The 17,673-nt window shown below is 42.7% G+C and overlaps 1 long non-coding RNA gene across 1 annotated transcript; it reads right to left on the bottom strand.

Annotated features, from left to right (window-relative positions):
- Nucleotides 1-2,319: 2,319 nt before the first annotated feature.
- Nucleotides 2,320-17,653, bottom strand: LOC115900030. Its single transcript, XR_004059715.1, has 3 exons — nucleotides 17,418-17,653; nucleotides 2,806-3,191; nucleotides 2,320-2,402 (listed from the first exon to the last, which is right to left on the bottom strand). It is a non-coding gene; the product is annotated as an uncharacterized LOC115900030 (long non-coding RNA).
- Nucleotides 17,654-17,673: the final 20 nt, after the last annotated feature.

Below are 17,673 nucleotides of genomic sequence, written 5' to 3'. Positions count from 1 at the left end.
TTCGCTGACTCTTTTCGGACTCAGCCCACCTGCACCCAGGTGATTAAAAAGCTTTATTGCTCACACAAAGCCTGTTTGGTGGTCTTTTCATACGGACACGCATGACGGTGAAGGCCTACTTTCTGGTTCACAGATAGCACGTTCTAGCTGTGTCCTCCATGGTGGAAGGGGTGAACCAGCTCTCTTAGGCCCTTTTACTCTTTTTTTTTTTCTTTGAGACAGAGTTTCACTCTTGTTGCCCAGGCTGGAGTGCAATAGTGCGATCTCAGCTCACCACAACCTCCACCTCCTGGGTTCAAGCGATTCTCCTACCTCAGCCTCCCGAGTAGCTGGGATTACAGGCATGCACCACCATGCCCAGCTAATTTTTTGTATTTTCAGTAGAGAAGGGGTTTCTCCATGTTGGTCAGGCTGGTCTCAAACTCCTGACCTCAAGTAATCCACCCGCCTCGGCTTCCCAAAGTGCTGGGACTACAGGCGTGAGCTACTGTGCTCAGTCTCTTAGGCCTATTTTATAAGGGCACTAATTCCACTGGTGATGGTGCTGTCCTCATGACCTAACCACCAGGTTACCAATGCCAAAAGGCCCCACTTCCTAATAGCATCACCTTGGGAGTTAGAGTTTCAACATATGAATTTTGGGGGGAACACAAACATTCAGACCATAGCACTAGGGGAGCCGGACAAGAGAGTCTTCAGTTTACAAAGAATGTGTTTTGCTTTCTCCTGTGCTGACATGAGAAATTCTTTCACAAAAAGCCTTTAGATTAGGGGTCAGCAAACTATGGCCCCAGGTCAAATCCTGCCTGACACTAGTTTTTGTAAATAAAGTTTTGTTAGAACATAGCCATGCTTATTTTTTGTTTTCTTTATGTCTATTTTAACACTACAACAGCAGAGTTGAACAGTTGCAACAGAAACCATATGGCTTATTATCAGGCCTGTTGCAGAAAAAGTTTGCTGACCTCTGATCTCCACTTTAGGCCAGATTTTCTATATACCAATACAACACATATGATAATCTTACGTCCTTAACTTGAGAAGGAAAAACAAGGTATCCCCTTGGATGAGCTCCAGGGAAGGTGGGAAATAGGATGTCCATAAGAGAAACCAAAACGAAAACAAGTGTGGCCAGAATAGCACATTCCAGAGTGTGGTCCTAGAAATGTTAACTTATATTATGCGATAAAGCGGTTCAGCCATCAACTGTTTGGGAATCATTGCGTTAAACAACCTTAAGAGGATTTCTCTACTACAGGACTTCTCAGGACCTTTAAAATGCTATTATGCCTTGCGATCTCTAAGAGGGTAATATAGTTCACAGAGTTTCCCATGGGACTGTTTTTCAGAACATTCTTTGGAAAATGCTGAAATTAAAAAGGATTTAGAATCATTTTCCTCGGGAACTAGAAATGATAACTATGAGGGCTGTGGCTTAATGAACCTCATTTTCTCTCAGCAACGAAAGAGGAAGCACAAAGAAGAAATAAAGAAAGAATGGAAAATAAAAGAAAGAGAGGTGTTTGAAGGAAGAAAGGAAGAAAGCAAAGTGCTGGAGAGATGACATATTAGGGTATGAGGAACACTTGGACGACTGGACTGTCAGAGGGAACCATATGCCAAAAGCAGAGGTGTTGCCAAAAACAGGATGCATGATCACCGTTGTCACCACTGCCATAATCAGCACCATCAGAGAAGCTAACCTTTCCTGAGGCCTAACTACTTTGCAGGTCCTGTATTATGTCCTTTATAGACATTAGGTCATTTAATTTCCATTTTACAGATGAGGAACTAGGGTGCACGCAAGTTAAACAATTCACCCAGAGTCAAGCTTAGAAAGGTGTGTAAGTGGCAGAACACAGATTCAGTCCTGTAAGCCTGACTCCAGAGCCTATGTTCTTACCACTGCATTGCACAGCTCTACTTCCAAGTGCATTAAAGGGAGAACTGGAATTTCATTATGTAATATAGAAAGGATATTACACAGAAGTGCCACACCAGAACATTTGGAGGAAAAGGAAAAGACAAAAACCAACCAATATGACTTTGGATAGTTGGCTGCACAGGGCCAAACAACGAGAGGACTGATTTTGTTTTCCAAAGCACATCCAGACGCTCAGATATCATCATGTTTTCTTTCTCTCACTCTCTCTCTCACTTTTTTTTTTTTTTTTACTCTCATGTTAACTATCCTTCTTATTTCATAAATTATATATTAGGCTTATCCAATGTGTGACACTTGCTCATAAAGTAAACATAAGAAATTTTTTGAATGTTTAAAAAGCATTTTCAACCCAAATACCATGACTACTGTATTTACAATAAGCCTCACTTGGATTTCCACAATGGCCAGTTCTTTCTGGGGGGATGGAGATCCTCAGAACAGCTTCCTAAGACAGATTCTGAAAACATGAATCACAGCTCAGTTAAATCATTTGTGGCTCAGGACATACCTTCATTAAATGCTAGCATTCACCCACATCCTAACTGCTGATTTTTATGTTTAAAATCTGATACAAATAGTAAATTATAATATTTGTGGAAAGAAGGAGGAGAAACCCAGGTCTGGAAAAGCAGCCCAGGACGTGAGAAACATTGCACACCGGATTTGCTGGAAATGGCCGAAAAGGGCTCCGCTGGAATGCTACAAATTCGTACTGGGAAGTTTCTGAAGGCAAAGTTTGTGTGGGGCAATCTGACACCTCTGATTTGCTTTCTTGGGTCTGTAGCAGAATAAAGAACTGCTGCAGACCGGCCAGGATAAAATGGAACAATTGCACGCTGCTCGTAAATTTCTCTATTTACCTGGTGAATGGTGAGGGTAGGGCTTTGGGCTCCTCGGTCCAGAAGAGCTGTAAGGCAGAGCGTTCAAATCGTGGCTGGCCCTGGGCTGCCGCCCTCACGATGCTTCTGCCGCTTCTAAGATCTCATTGGAAGTCCCAAAGGGCTGGCGATCCCCAAGGCCAATATTACGTTTCCAAAAGAATATTCCTCCCCGACCCGCACTCCCCTTTGCTTGCGTTGACTTTGGAGCGTCTCGGGTTTCTTCCACCTCTGTGCTGGGAACCCAGGAGTTGCGCTGTCAGAGAGGGGCGGCCCCAGAAACCACTTCCAGATGTGCTCGGCTGGCCGACTCGGATGAACCAGACTTCCTCTGGCTGCGTGCAAAACATTCAAAAAACAACGCGGTTCTGGAGGAAAAGACACAAAACCAGAGAAGAGCAAATGCTTGCAGGGTGAATTTCTACCACACGTTGGGTCGAAGCAAAGTTTGACAGAACACAAGTGAAAAATAAAGTTCATGCTGATTTTGAGAATCTTCATGGCCACTAGCTTCTCCTGAAATCTCCTAGTCATTGAAATGCTGTTGTCCCCAACTCACAACCCAGGTAACAATTGTGGTCTCCTTCTACCAAAGCAATAATGACAAAAGTTTCAAGATGGAGTGTTTTTGTGCCTGAACAAAAGAGGAATCAGAGAGGAATGAGGCAGGGAGCTGGGAGCTGACCTCAACAGCAATCTGCGCTGTTCTGTATGGGTTCTCAAACCCAGGAGATGGTGCCAGCACTTTGGGATCACAGAATTTACTTCTGCAATGGCTCCTCTTCCTAGTTCCTATAAGGATCTCCCTGTTCGCTGTCTCTTTCTAAAGTGGTGCTCTCCAACAGAAATAAAATGCAAGCCGGACTGGAATTTTACTTTGTGTGTTTTTTTCTTTTTTGAGACAGAGTCTTACTCTGTCTCCCAGGCTGGAGTGCAGTGGTGAGATCTCGGCTCACTGCAACCTCCGCCTCTCCGGTTCAAACGATTCTCCTGCCTCAGCCTCCCGAGTAGCTGGGATTACAGACACCCGCCACCACGCCCAGCTACTTTTTGTATTTTTAGTAGAGATGGGGTTTCGCCATGTTGGCCAGGCTGGTCTCAAACTCCTGACCTCAGGTGATCCGCCGCCTCAGCCTCCCAAAGTGCTGGGATTACTGGCGTGAGCCACCTCGTCTAGCCAATTGTACTTTTTTTTTTTTTTTTTAAAGAGACAGGGTCTTGCTCTGTTACTTAGGCTGGAGTGCAGTGGAGTGATCACAGCTCACTGCAGCCATGAACGCCAAGGCTCAGGCGATCCTCCCGTCTCAGCCTCCTAAGTAGCTGGGATTACAGGTGCACATCACTACACCTGGCTATAATTTAAAATTTTCTAGTAGCCACATTAAGAAAAAAGTACAAAGAGGTAAAATTTATCTTAATGATATATTTTACTTTACCCAATATATACACAATATTATCATTTCAACACATAATATAAAACATTATTAAGAAGATGCTCTATATATCTGTTTTGTTTTTAAATTTAATTTGTTTTGATACATATTCATGTAATAATTGTATATATTCATAGGGTACATAGTGATGTTTCAATATATATAATGTATAGTGATCAGAACACTGTAATTAGAATATCTATAATCTCAAATATTGATACTTATGTTGGAAACATTCAATATCCTCCTTCTAGCTCTTTGAAACTACATATTATTGTTAACTATGGCCATACTACAGTCATATAGAACACTAAAACCTATTCCTCCTAACTAGCTGTAATTTTATATCCTTTAACAAATCTCTCCCTATCTCTCCCTTCCTCCTACACTTCCCAGTGTTTTTTTTTTTTTTTTTTTTTGTAACTAAGTCTTTGAAATTTGGTGTGTATTGTACACTTGCAGCACATCTCAATTCAAACACTAAATTTAAACAGAAACACTGCACATATATTTAGACTTTATAAAATTTACCATTTAAAAAGTAGATTCATTTAAGGTAACAGATATCCCAGTTACACTGATTTCATCTTTACAAATTATATGAATGTATTAATATTAAATGTTTGAATGCACACTCAAAATATATATATCTATTATGTATCAATAAAAAATTAGAAAAAACACCGGGAAAAAAAGTAGATTCACAAATCCAGGTTGGTCCAAATGTACTTAAAAATTTTCCAGTAATTGAATAGAGTATCAGTTTTTCAATTAAAATTAGTTACAGTTAAATAAAAATTAAAAAGTCAGTTCCTCGGTTGCACTAGTCACATTTAAGTACTCAGTAGTCATTGTGGCTAGTGGCTACTATATTGAGCAGTTCCATTCTAAAGGATTTAGTAGGGATTTTCTTAGACATGAACTTTGAAGGTGGGAGGATCCTGAATATCTTCCACGTATATAGAACTTTGAATATAGCCAAAGCATTTTCATATCTTCTATTTCTTTTTAGCCACACAACGTTTCTGGTAGGTAAGTTGAACAGATGTTATTTTTGCCCCAATTTACAGATGAGCAAACTGAGGCTTTGAGCAAATTAAAGCCCTAGTTCCCAAAGCAAGTTAGTGATGAAGCCAGGATTGGAATTCTTATTCAGCACTTCTTAAGTGTTTCGTTCTTGAGGCATGTTTCAAATACTAGGATCTGGGGCTGCAACAGTAGGGTTAAGTGGCATCCACATTGGTCATCCTTCAGCATCAAATTTGCTGCTTGTGTAGAATTATTGACTGCCTTGTGATCCCTTGGGTGCCCCTATTCTAAAGCCCCCACACAATCCAGCAAGTGTGTCCTTTCTCCTGGAGAGGCTTGACATGATGCCACTCCTCTTCTCTCTTGACCCCCAGCATCTTGTACCTTATTTTATTTATTAATTATTATTATTATGATTATTAGAGACATGTCTTGCTATGTTGCCGAGGCTGGACTTGAACTCCTGGGCCTTTCTCCTTAGCCTCCCGAGTAGCTGGGACTGTAGTCATGCACCACCATGCTCAGCAAGTTGTACCTTATTTTAAAGCACAATTCCATTAAAACATTTAGCTAAATGTTTTTAGCTAAAACATCGGTCACCTCTGGGAAGTCAGAAGGTTGGGGGCAGTGCAATATACTATACTTTAAATACTCACTGCACACACATGAGCGAAAATAAGATAACCATTTCTGGCTCAGGGTTTCCCACCGCCCTTCCAGAATTATGTGCCGTGAGGTGCAGCAGGCCAGTCCCTCAGACATGTCCCAGGCATCATGTGGACAGCAGCCTGAGCTGACACCTGCCCTGTGTAATTTCCTTCACAGATCATGTCATCTCCTTTGCATCTCTCATCCACCTAGCAGAGAATGTTGTAGAACTTTTCCCTGACCCTCACTGTCTCTGATTCCAGCTTCTTTCTCCTTTATTCTCGCTGTGCCATACTCCAAGGGTGCAATAGGCTTGTTATCTATGACTTAGATATCCACACTGTATGCACAGATTCTTCCCTGGGGAATAAATGAGAAAAGAAACAGAGGATATGCATGACACCAGAGTGGGCTTCGGAGACAGACAGACCTAGTGTGAGCTCAGCCACAGGTCTTACCTCCGGTTTCCTCATCTGTTAAGTGGGGACTACCAATAGGACTCTTGTGTGGGTTAAAAGACATCATGCATGTAAGGCACTCAGTAAGGACTCAAGAAATGGAAGTTTTTATTGCTATTGTTTTTAAACAAAAATAATATTTAATTGAAATTGAATTATATGTAATTGATTTTATTGAATAATATATAATTGAATATTTAATTTTAAATTTAAATGTTTGACAAATAAAGACTGAATACATTCAAGATGTACAATGTGTTGACTTGATATGCACATACACTGTGTAATGATTACCACAATCAAATCAATTAACACATCCAACACCACCCATTTTCTACACTAGATCCCCAGAACTTGCTCATCTTATAACTGAAAGTTTATACTGTTTGACTAACATATCCCCATTTTCCCCTCCCCTCACCCTAGTAACCACCATTCTACCTACTCCCTGCTTCTATGAGTTTGACTTTCTTAGATTCCAAATACAAGTAAAATTGTACATATTTATTTTTCTGTATCTGGCTTATTTCATTTAGCATAATGCCCTCAAGTTTCATCCATATTGTCAAAAATAGCAGGATTTCCTTTTTATGGCTGGATAATATTCCATTGCATATATGTACCACAATATCTTTATCCATTCATCCATCAATGGATACTTAAGTTGATTCCATATCTTGACTATGATAAATAATGCTGCAACGAATATGGGGAGGCAGATGTCCAAAGGAAATAAAATCAGTATTTCAAAGAGATATCTGCCTCCCCATTGAAATACTGATTTTATTTCCTTTGGACATCTGCCTCCCCATATTCATTGCAGCATTATTTTTCCCTTTTAATAGAAACATGATTTCATTTGAACAGCAATATGCCCATTTGAAAAAATTCTCCTTCTTGGATGTCTTGCAGCTAGAGTGGCATGTGAGCAGATGTCTGCTGTCTAGCACTTCCTCGAAAGCTAGTGTTTTCCTGGCAAAGAGCTCTTTGGTGTCTTTTGCCCTTTCTTCCTGTTTAAAATCCAGCCTTGAACCTTGTATGTGAAGTAGCCACCTTGCAGCCCTGGGGATAAGAGGCCCACACTGCGCTGCTGCGTATGGCCACATTGGCTGTGCACAGTGACTACACAGTTGAATCAGTCAGGGTCCTGGTGGGATACAGACAGCTCCCTCCAATAAGGTAATGGTGGAGACTTTTTAAAAAGGCACTAATTGAAAAGGTATAATCACTGTCAGGGAAACATGGTTAAGAGATGATGCAGTACCCTGGGGCTAGCAATAGCAGGGAGTTATTACAACCCCAAACTCTGAAGGGCAACAAGACAGAGTGGTTTCCGGGACTTGGAGAGAGGATATGGAGAGGGGTGGCCAGCAAGAGCAGCCCTCCCACTGGGATACAGCCAACCTGTGGTGCTCTGCACAAAAGGAACCAGGGGCTGATTACCCCAGCCTCACAGTCTCCTGTTGGTAGTGTCTCCCATTGACCAAATCCAACTAGAAGTCAGAGGGCAAGGAGCTCAAGTGCTATAATCCATTGAGGTCAGCCTTTCAGGACACTGAACAGGTTGAAGGGTGGAGAGTAGATCTGTAGAAGTAAATGAAAAATATCCTTGCATGATACGAATGGGGTCCCTGGCACTGTGTCATTCTGCAGCCTGGCATATGCTAAAGATGGCAGAGAATCACCACAGCAGCCCTGAACGAACTACTTATGGAAAATCTTGCTATGTGATGAAAATAAACCCTTAAGTGGTCAAGTAACTTCGGTTAGATTTAGTTACATGCCTGAGTGCAACCACATGCAATATGTATGCATTTCACATGCATTTTATATTTGTGGTATCATTTGTCAACAAAACATGTATCTGAGTCATTATTATTCTGTGTTTATATCTTACTAGTTGAAGGTCAGATGTTCATTGTTTCTTCTTGCTAACTGGGTCTGCCTTGACTGTGTATATTACTTTTAGATAAGGTCCTAGATAAAATCTATTAAAGCTGATAATGTTGCCTGGGAGGAAAGGAATAAGTCTTCTCTAGTAGTACATGAATTACCACATTGGGTCAGGCTGACAAGCCTCTTTGCCACGTTTGTCTCCCATGGCTGGGCTCCAAGATCACACACATGGGGCAGGAATTACCATAGCAGGCTCAATTCCCTCTCTTTTGCCTGGTGTGGTTCAGTTGCAGGTCATCTTCTTGTTGCCCTGAGCTTCAGTGCTCTTGCTCTCCCCTGCTACTCCCTAAACTGCAGCAATTACTCCAGCACCTGAGTCTCGCACTAGAGTTCCCTCTCTCCCACATGCTGTAACTGTTTTTCTTCCTTGGCCCAGTTCCCTGTTCTGGCAATTAAGTTAGGTTCTATCTAGCCTGGAGCACTGCCTTGCTCTTGCCAGCTGCCCTCTCTGTGCTTTGGCCATAGCTTCAGCCAAGATCCATGGTTGGAGCCCTGCAATCTGTAAACAGACCTCTCAGACACCATCTGTTTCCCTCACTTCGGCAACAGTCCCTGCCCAGGATCTCTGCTACTGAGTTCTGCCCACTTGCTAGCACTCCCCAGAACCTCTTCTCAGACCTCTGGCAAAAAGCCCTTAGCCCTTGGCCCGAGTCCTCAATTGAGATTAAAGACATTGCAATTTACACTCTTGGCTGAAAACACAGGACTGTCTGCCACCTCCAGCACCAGATTCTCACTCTAGGGTTGACTTTTTGGCCTGCAGCTCAGGAAGAGGAATAGAAACTGTAGAAATATAATAACATCATGATAATGATAGAAATAAAACAATCTACTGCTTACTAAATGCTCACTACATGCCAGTCCTTGCATAAGTATAGCACAGTCCTTGCTTGGCATGGCAACAGCACATATTTCAATTAGCACCATTTAGTTATATAACACAAGTCCCCCAATAACACAGTTCAAATTTCAGTTACCACAGTATATTAACTGTGAGTAATTGCATAAATACAAGCTTTGCTGTCAGGTTTTCAGTCCACAAAATTGCTATGCAAATAACAGATGTACACCATGATCAGTGACCATAGCATATCGCTTCATTTGTAGTCTGCTGATGACTGGTCACTGGACATCTGTTATTTAGTTATGCACAGACAGCAAAGTATGTAGTTGTGTTGCCTCCTTATCTCCCCATGTGACATTTTAATAAATGGACTATAGAATTTGCCAATAAAGATAAAAGTGAAGCAAAGAAACGAAAAGTGATAATTGTGGGAGTGAAGTTCAAATCAAAGATCACTGGAGTTACAGAAGAAATTGTTGGCCATGGGAATGTTGTTGTTGCCACTGTTCAACTCCAGATGGGCATCCAGAAAAACTTAGTAAAGGTAAACTTATGAACATAAATAAGGAAGGAAGTTGGAAGTTGTAAGGACAAGGATAAAGATGTTCCAGAAAGTGCATGAGCAAAAAATTCACATTAAAGGAACACTCAAAGATATCTCACAACATTGAAAGCACAAAGGAAAACTTAGAAAGGAGGCTGGGCGTGGTGGCTCACACCTGTAATTGTAGCACTTTGGGAGGCTGAGGCAGGAGGATTGCTTGAGCTCAGGAGTTCAAGACTAGCCTTAGCAACATAGGGAGACCCCGTGTCTACAAAAAATAAAAAAGTTAGCCAGGTGTGGTGGTATACACCTATGGTCCCAACTACTCAGGAGGCTGAGGTGGAAGGATCGCTTTAGCCTGGGAGGTCAAGTTTGTGGTGAGCTGTGATCATGCCACTGTACTACTTCAGCTCAGATGACAGAGACCCTGTCTCAAAAAAAAAAAAAAAAAAAAAAAAGGCCTTAGAAAGGAGTATGACAATTTGCCACAGCATAGAAAAGATGTTCACTCCATATAGTAAGCTATATGACAAGAAGGTGGTAAGCATGGTTTAAACTACTCATGGTAAGTTTTATGCGAAGAAATAAAACTCTTTAATTTTCAATATTTCTGTTTTAAATTATGGCATAACAAAGAAATATTAGTTTTACAATTTTTTCATTTTCTCTATATAGTTATAAGCAATAGTAAGAAAGTTTTTAATACTTTGACAAAAACGTTTTTAAACATCACAAAACAACTGTAATTTTTCCCACTGGTAATTAAGATCACTTTGAAGGGTGTTGGCTTGCATATCATGTTTACAGAACAGTATTATCATGCAAAGTGAAGGCTGCCTGTACTTTACATGTATTATTTCATTTATCTATTGATTTCTTTCTTTTTTCCCCCTCGCTAGGTCGATGCCCCATTTTCAGCACTAGATGGTGCTGAAACCCATGTTTGCCTCCATTCTAATAAATATTCAGTGTCCCTTGTCCTTAATGGGGGTATCCCAGTAGTATGGGAAGGCTGACTAGGGGTTCAGCGTCCAAGGGACCCATGGACCCAACCTCCTACAGTGTGGTGCTACTGAACAGCCACTCTGATTTGGTGTCACCGTCTCTTTTTGTCAAGTTACACAGCAGTTTCCAGAGCTGGGATACTAGTCTCACCTCTCCCCTTGTCTCTGGCTATTCTCAGGGATATTTTTCCTCCAGGGACTGCTGATGCTTCTAGTGGTTGAGGCAGGGACAGGTCTTCTGCCAGGGAACCTAAGATTGTGGAGAAGCTGGTTGTCTATGCCTTGATCTCACTTTTTACAGTGTACAGACTGTGAGCTGGGGAAAATTTTCATGCACTTGGTGCCTGGCAGATTGTGGGGAGGGGATTACAGATGTGGAAGTCTACTTCTCTTACCATCTACTCAGAGTTTTTTAAACTTCTCTGTGGCCCCAGCAAATGTCTCACCCTCATAGTTGAGTTCTTGGATATTGCTGGTGATAATTTCAGTGATGAATATTAGTTTTTGGTTTTCCATTGGGGGGTGTGAAGCCAGCTTGCTTCCTTGCTGCCACTTTGGAACCATATTATCTCACTTAATCCCTTGACTAATCCTGAGAAGCAGATGCTCTTACTATTCCCATTTTCTAGACAAAGAATCTGAGGTTCAAAGAAGATAAATAATTTGACCAAGGCCACACAACTAGTTAAGTAGCTACAACCTATTGGGTCTTAAAGCCCATGATCTTAACCCCAAATGAAATAGTCCAGGTAAATGACTCTGGTGGGTGTTTGATATGGAGGAGTAGGCAGAGAGGAGAGGAAGTAGTGAGAGATGAAAGTACCTTCTCTAACATATGCCTAAAAAGTCTAGAGCAGCACTGTCCAGTAGAGCTTTCTATAATAAAACAGATGCCCCCTTACCCAAGGGGGATACATTCAAAGACCCCCAGAGATGCCTAAAACCACAGATAGTACCAAATCCTGTATAACTCTAACTAAGACAGCTACTAAATGACAAATGGGCAGGTAGCATATACAGTGTGGAAACACTGGACAAAGGATGATTCACATCCCAGGCAGGTAACAGTGGGACAGTGCAAGACTTCATCATGTGACTCAGGATGGTACACAATTTAAAACTTACAAATTGCTTATTTCTGGAATTTTCCATTTAATATTCTCAGACTGCATTGACTGTGGGTAACTGAAACCATGGTTAAAGAGGGATTCCTGTATATGTATAGAATACATAATATTTATATAATCTATAATAGAGAATTAATATATCTATTCAGCTCTGGTATACATGTAGATATACATGGACTTCAGGATCCATCTTTTCTTGATCCTCCAGGACCTTGATCCACCAAATCCCAGCTCTTTCTGAACAGACCTACTTGCCCTATGGGATGTAATTTCCAGTAGAGCTGCTCTACTTCACTAAGTCCTCAGGAAATTAGGCTCCTTCCAGCTCATGGTCCAAGATGGCTGCCCCAGCTCTAGCCATTACATCTACATTCCAGCCAGCAGAAAAGAGTAAGAGAGAGGAGGGTTCCCTCCTCCTGAACACATTTTGGAATTATATACATTACTTTTGTACACCCCATAGGTCAATATTTAGCCACAGGCCACAACTAGTTGAGGGAAGTTTGGGAAATGAGTTTTTATTTAGAATGGTCATGTGCCCAGCTCATAGTCCAGATTCTGTTACTGAAAAGAAGAGGAGGGCAGACATTGGGGGTCATCTTGAAGGAGAGTGGGTACAGTAGTCTGGGAAAGTGCTTATTTGTTTGTTTTTTTCCTTCCCAGTCTCAATAATGAGAGGCAGGCAAGGAGAAGAAGGTTGGAAATGATTGCTGGTTGTGCACTTCCAACCTTTTGTTTGCAACTGGATCCTTCTTCTGGGCCTGCAATCATGCTCAAGTCTCACCATCCAAAATAATAACAATTTACACAGTACCTCTCTCTCCTTGCCAGCCATTGTTCTTTCTTTCCTTACATGGCCAAGTCTCTGTAAATAGTAGACTATACATGTTATCCGCATTTTCTAATTCATGCTTCAGTTCTCTCTGGCTTCTTTCCCTCCCACTCCATTGAAAACATTTTAATTCTAGGCCACTACTAACCTCCTAATTTGCACATCCAACAGTTGCTTCTTCATTCTCTTCTTCCCTGACTTCTCTATGGCTTTTGGCTTTCCTTACCACTTCTGCCTCTATGAAACCCTCTTTGCTGGTGGCTTCTTTGACATCACCCTCACCCAATTCCCTTTTAACTTCTCTGGCTACCTATTCTCTATTTCCTTCATGAGTGCCTCCTCTTGTCTTTACCCCATCAATGCTGGCTTCTTCAGGGTGCTATTTTCCATCCCTCTTCTCCAAACTCTCCTCCTAGGTTGTTGTTTCCAAACTACAATCTTGAAGTTTCAAAGACTGAAGGTACTTTATTGTGAAATGGGGACCTCTTTTAGATGCTTCCCTCAAGGAGAGAGTACTCAAAACTGCTCTACTAAAATAGCTTTCCCATTGGATTACGTACTTTGTCACTGATTGAATTGTATCTCCCCCAAACGATATGCTGAAGTCTTAACCCGCTGTACCTGTGAATATGACCTTATTTGGATATGGGGTATTTGCTGATATAATCAAGTTAAGATGAGATCACAGGATGACCCCTAATCCAATATAGCTAGTGAATTTGCAAGAAGAGGAGGAGGTTGGGCGCAGTAGCTCATATCTGTAATCCCAGCACTTTGGGAGGCTGAGGCAGGAGGATCACTTGAGCTCAGGAGTTTAAGACCAGCATGGGAAACATGGTAAAACCTCATCTCTAGAAAAAATTTAAAAATTAGCCAGACATGGTGGTGCACACCTGTAATCCCAGCCACTCCAGAAGCTGAGGTGGGAAGATCACTTAAGCCCAGGAAGTGGAGGCTGCAGCAAGCTGAGATTGCACCACTGTACTCCAGCCTAGGTGACAGAGCCAGACCTTGTCTCAAAGAAAAAAAAAAAAAAAAAAAAAAGAAGAACAAGAAGAAGAAAGAAGAAGAAGAAAAAGACAGACACACAGCGGGAACACCATGTGATGATGTGATGGAGACAGAGATGAGTGATTCATTGATAAGCCAAGGGTTGCCATGGATTGACAGCTGCCACCATAAGCTAGAAAGAGGCATGGAAGCATTCTCTCCTACAGGTTTTGGAGGGATCACAGCATTATTGACACTCTGATTTCAGACTTATATATCCTTCAGAACTGTGAGACAAAACATTCCTATTGTTTTAAGCCACCAGATTTGTGGTACTTTATCACAGCAGCCCTAGGACACTAGTACACATTTCCTCATCACCCTGCAGCTCCCTATCTAAGCCACCAATTATAGCTTGCAATCCCTTTTGTCTTAAAAATATTTGCCTTCATTTTCCTCCTAGTTCAAGGGTTCTCTGGCTTTCAAATATCATAGACTAGTGTTTTTTTTTTTTTTTAATTTGAAGTTCAACATTAGGGTTGCAACTTTTGATTTTTCCTTTAACCTTGTGCTGTAAGGGCATTAGAAAAAACTACCATCTAGGCACAAAACTCTCAGAACAAAGTAGACTTCCTTAAATTAAACACTTTGGGTTTTATGAAAAACTCACTGCTTTATTCCAACTCTTCCAGTTTTATTTCAGATTCATAAAAACTTATTATGGCAACATTTAAGAGCCTATCTTATGTACGTGACAAATAAAAATATTAATAAATATTCATAACCTCTTTTCTGTTTGTAGGCATCTTATTTCTCCCTCCCTTTCCAAATTCTCTTTGGACATATTATGAAATTGGACTGGCTGGGCACGGTGGCTCATGCCTGAAATCTCAGCACTTTGGGAGACCAAGGCGGGCGGATCACCTGAGGTCGGGAGTTCAAGACTAGCCTGACCAACATGGAGAAACCCCGTCCCTACTGAAAATACAGAATTAGCCAGGCATGGCGGTGCATGGCTGTAATCCCAGCTACTCAGGAGGCTGAGGCAGTGGAATCACTTGAACCCAGGAGGCGGAGGTTGCAGTGAACCAAGATCACGCCATTGCACTCCAGCCTGGTGAACAAGAGCGAAACTCCATCTCAAAAACAAACAAACAAAATTGGGTTATACTCAGTGAGAGGGAGAATTTAAGAAGCAGAAGCTAAAAAGAATAGTGAGAATTCCTTTTCCTTTTTATTTTATTTTTTTTGACAGAGTTTTGCTCTTGTTGCCCGGGTTGGAGTGCAATGGCACCATCTTGGCTCACTGCAACCTCTGCCTCCTGGGTTCAAGCGATTGTCCTACCTCAGTCTCCCAAGTAGCTGGGATTACAGGCATGTGCCACCACGCCCAGCTAATTTTTGTATTTTTAGTAGAGACGGGGTTTCACCATGTTGGCCAGGCTGGTCTCGAACTGCTGACCTCAGGTGATCTGCTCTCCTCAGCCTCTCAAAGTGCTGGAATTACAGGTGTGAGCCACCATGCCCAGACTGAGAATTTCTTTTTAAAAGCTAGAGAGGGCCGGGCGCGGTGGCTGAAGCCTGTAATCCCAGCACTTTGGGAGGCCGAGACGGGCGGATCACGAGGTCAGGAGATCGAGACCATCCTGGCTAACACGGTGAAACCCCCGTCTCTACTAAAAAAAAAAAAAAAAAAAAAAAAAAAAAAAAAACTACAAAAAACTAGCCGGGCGAGGTGGCGGCGCCTGTAGTCCCAGCTACTCGGGAGGCTGAGGCAGGAGAATGGCGTGAACCCGGGAGGCAGAGCTTGCAGTGAGCTGAGATCCGGCCACAGCACTCCAGCTTGGGTGACAGAGCGAGACTCCGTCTCAAAAAAAAAAAAAAAAAAAAAAAGGTAGAGAGTTCTCTTTCAAAAAGAAGCTTAGATGAATGAGAAGGTGGAGAAGCATGCTGAGGTTTAAGGGAGTTGGGTGAATGAAGCATATAAGAGAAATTGAAAATGGTAAAAGATGAGGAAAAAAGAGCTTTAGGAAATTTACTATACAGTGTATTCTCCTTTCAGTACCTCTTGAGAATCTGAGGTAGGGATTTAAATTGCTTTCAATTTTTTCTTCCACTGGACTTGTATCTCTATTTATTTTATTTTATTTTGAGACGGAGTCTCGTTCTGTCGCCCTGGCTGGAGTGCAGTGGCGCAATTTCCGCTCACTGCAAGCTCCGCCTCCCGGGTTCATGCCATTCTCCTGTCTCAGCCTCCCAAGAAGCTGGGACTACATGCGCCTGCCACCACGCCCGGCTAATTTTTTTTGTATTTTTAGTAGAAACGGGGTTTCACCACGTTTGCCAGGATGGCCTCGATCTCCTGACCTGGTGATCCGCCCGCTTCGGCCTCCCAAAGTGCTGGGATTACGGGCGTGAGCCACCGCGCCCAGCCTTATTTATCTTTGTTTAATAAAAATAGGGATAGGATCTCACCATCTTGACCAGGCTGGTCTCGAACTCCTGGGATCAGTGGATCCTCCTGTCTCAGCCTCCAAACGTGCTGGGATTACAGGTGTGAGTCACTGTGCCCAGTCCTTTTTCAATTAAATTTTTAAAAAACAACTTGTGCATTTTAAAGATATACAATATGAAGTTATGATACCATATAGACCAGGGGTCTCCAATCCCCAGCAACCAGTCCTCGGCCTGTTCGGAACCCCCACGACCTCCCGAGCTCCGCCTCCTGTCAGATTAGCCGCGCATTAGATTCTCAGAGGAGCTCGAACCCTACTGTGAACTGCCCATAGGAGGGATCTAAATTGTATACTCCCTATGAGAATATTATGCCTGATGATCTCAGGTGGAACAGCTTCATGCCGAAACCATACCCTCCACCCCCTGCCAAGTCCATACCCCCCACTCCCCTGCCAAGTCCGTGGAAAAATTGTCTTCCATGAAACCGGTCCCTAGTTCCAAAAAGGTAGGGGACAGCTGATACAGACAGTCACAAGGTTACTATAGAGCAGCATATTAACATATCCATCATCTCATATAGTTACCACCAACCCTTTTTGTGTTTCTGTGGCAAGAGCAGCTAAAATCTACTCATTTGGCATGAATCCCATATGCAGTGCAATTTTACTCCTAATGGACTTGTGTGATTACCTATAGGATCAAATCACAGGGCAGCTAGGCCTTATTAAGAGTTGCATTGGCTGGGTGCGGTGGTTCATGCCTGTAGTCCCAGCACTTTGGAAGGCTGAGTTAGGAGGATCGCTGGAGCCCAGGAGCTGGAGCTTGCAGTGAGCTCTGATAGCGCCACTGCATTCCAGCAACAGAACCAGACCCCATCTAAAATAAATAAATAAAAATAAAGAGTTGCGTAAGGCTGCTATCAGAGGCAGTATTGTACAATGGTTGGATATGACTGCTATCAGAGGCAGTATGGTATATAGTATAAGGGCTTGGGGGTTCTGGAATCAGAAGCCCCGTGGTTGAATCCTGGCCCCAATCTTTTTTTCAACACCTTTCCTTTGTGTCCATCAGAAAATTACTTAACTGCACTGTGCCTCATTTCTCCATCCACGAAAGGGAGACAACAGGAGCCACATCACTGGATTGTTGGATGGATTACGTGAGTTACTTCAGGCATTCCTGGCTGTGGACAGCCCTCACTTGTTAGCTAGCAATGAAACAGAAACCTACAAATCATCTCTTCTCTGCTTAAGCCAAACAAACCAAAAATACCTCTTGTGGCTCACGGTTCCCAAGCTTCCTGGCATGGCTCCCCACAAAGCTGCCCTCGGTTCGCCCTGGCAGGCTTTGTAGCGACCTTCCCTGCCCGGGTCCCAGTCACGGTCGGGAGAAGCGGCCGTAGCCCGGGCTCGCGAGGCGGGCTCCCGCCCGCACCCTCCCATGCGAGGTCCCCGCCCTGCGCTCCCAGCTCTTCGCACCTCTACCCGAGCTTCTCTCACGTTGCTTGTGAGACTGCCTCGCCCACACA

This window comes from Rhinopithecus roxellana, chromosome 10, assembly GCF_007565055.1.
Source record: "Rhinopithecus roxellana isolate Shanxi Qingling chromosome 10, ASM756505v1, whole genome shotgun sequence".
NCBI lineage: Eukaryota > Metazoa > Chordata > Mammalia > Primates > Cercopithecidae > Rhinopithecus > Rhinopithecus roxellana.
This window is presented reverse-complemented; position numbering and strand designations above follow the sequence as displayed.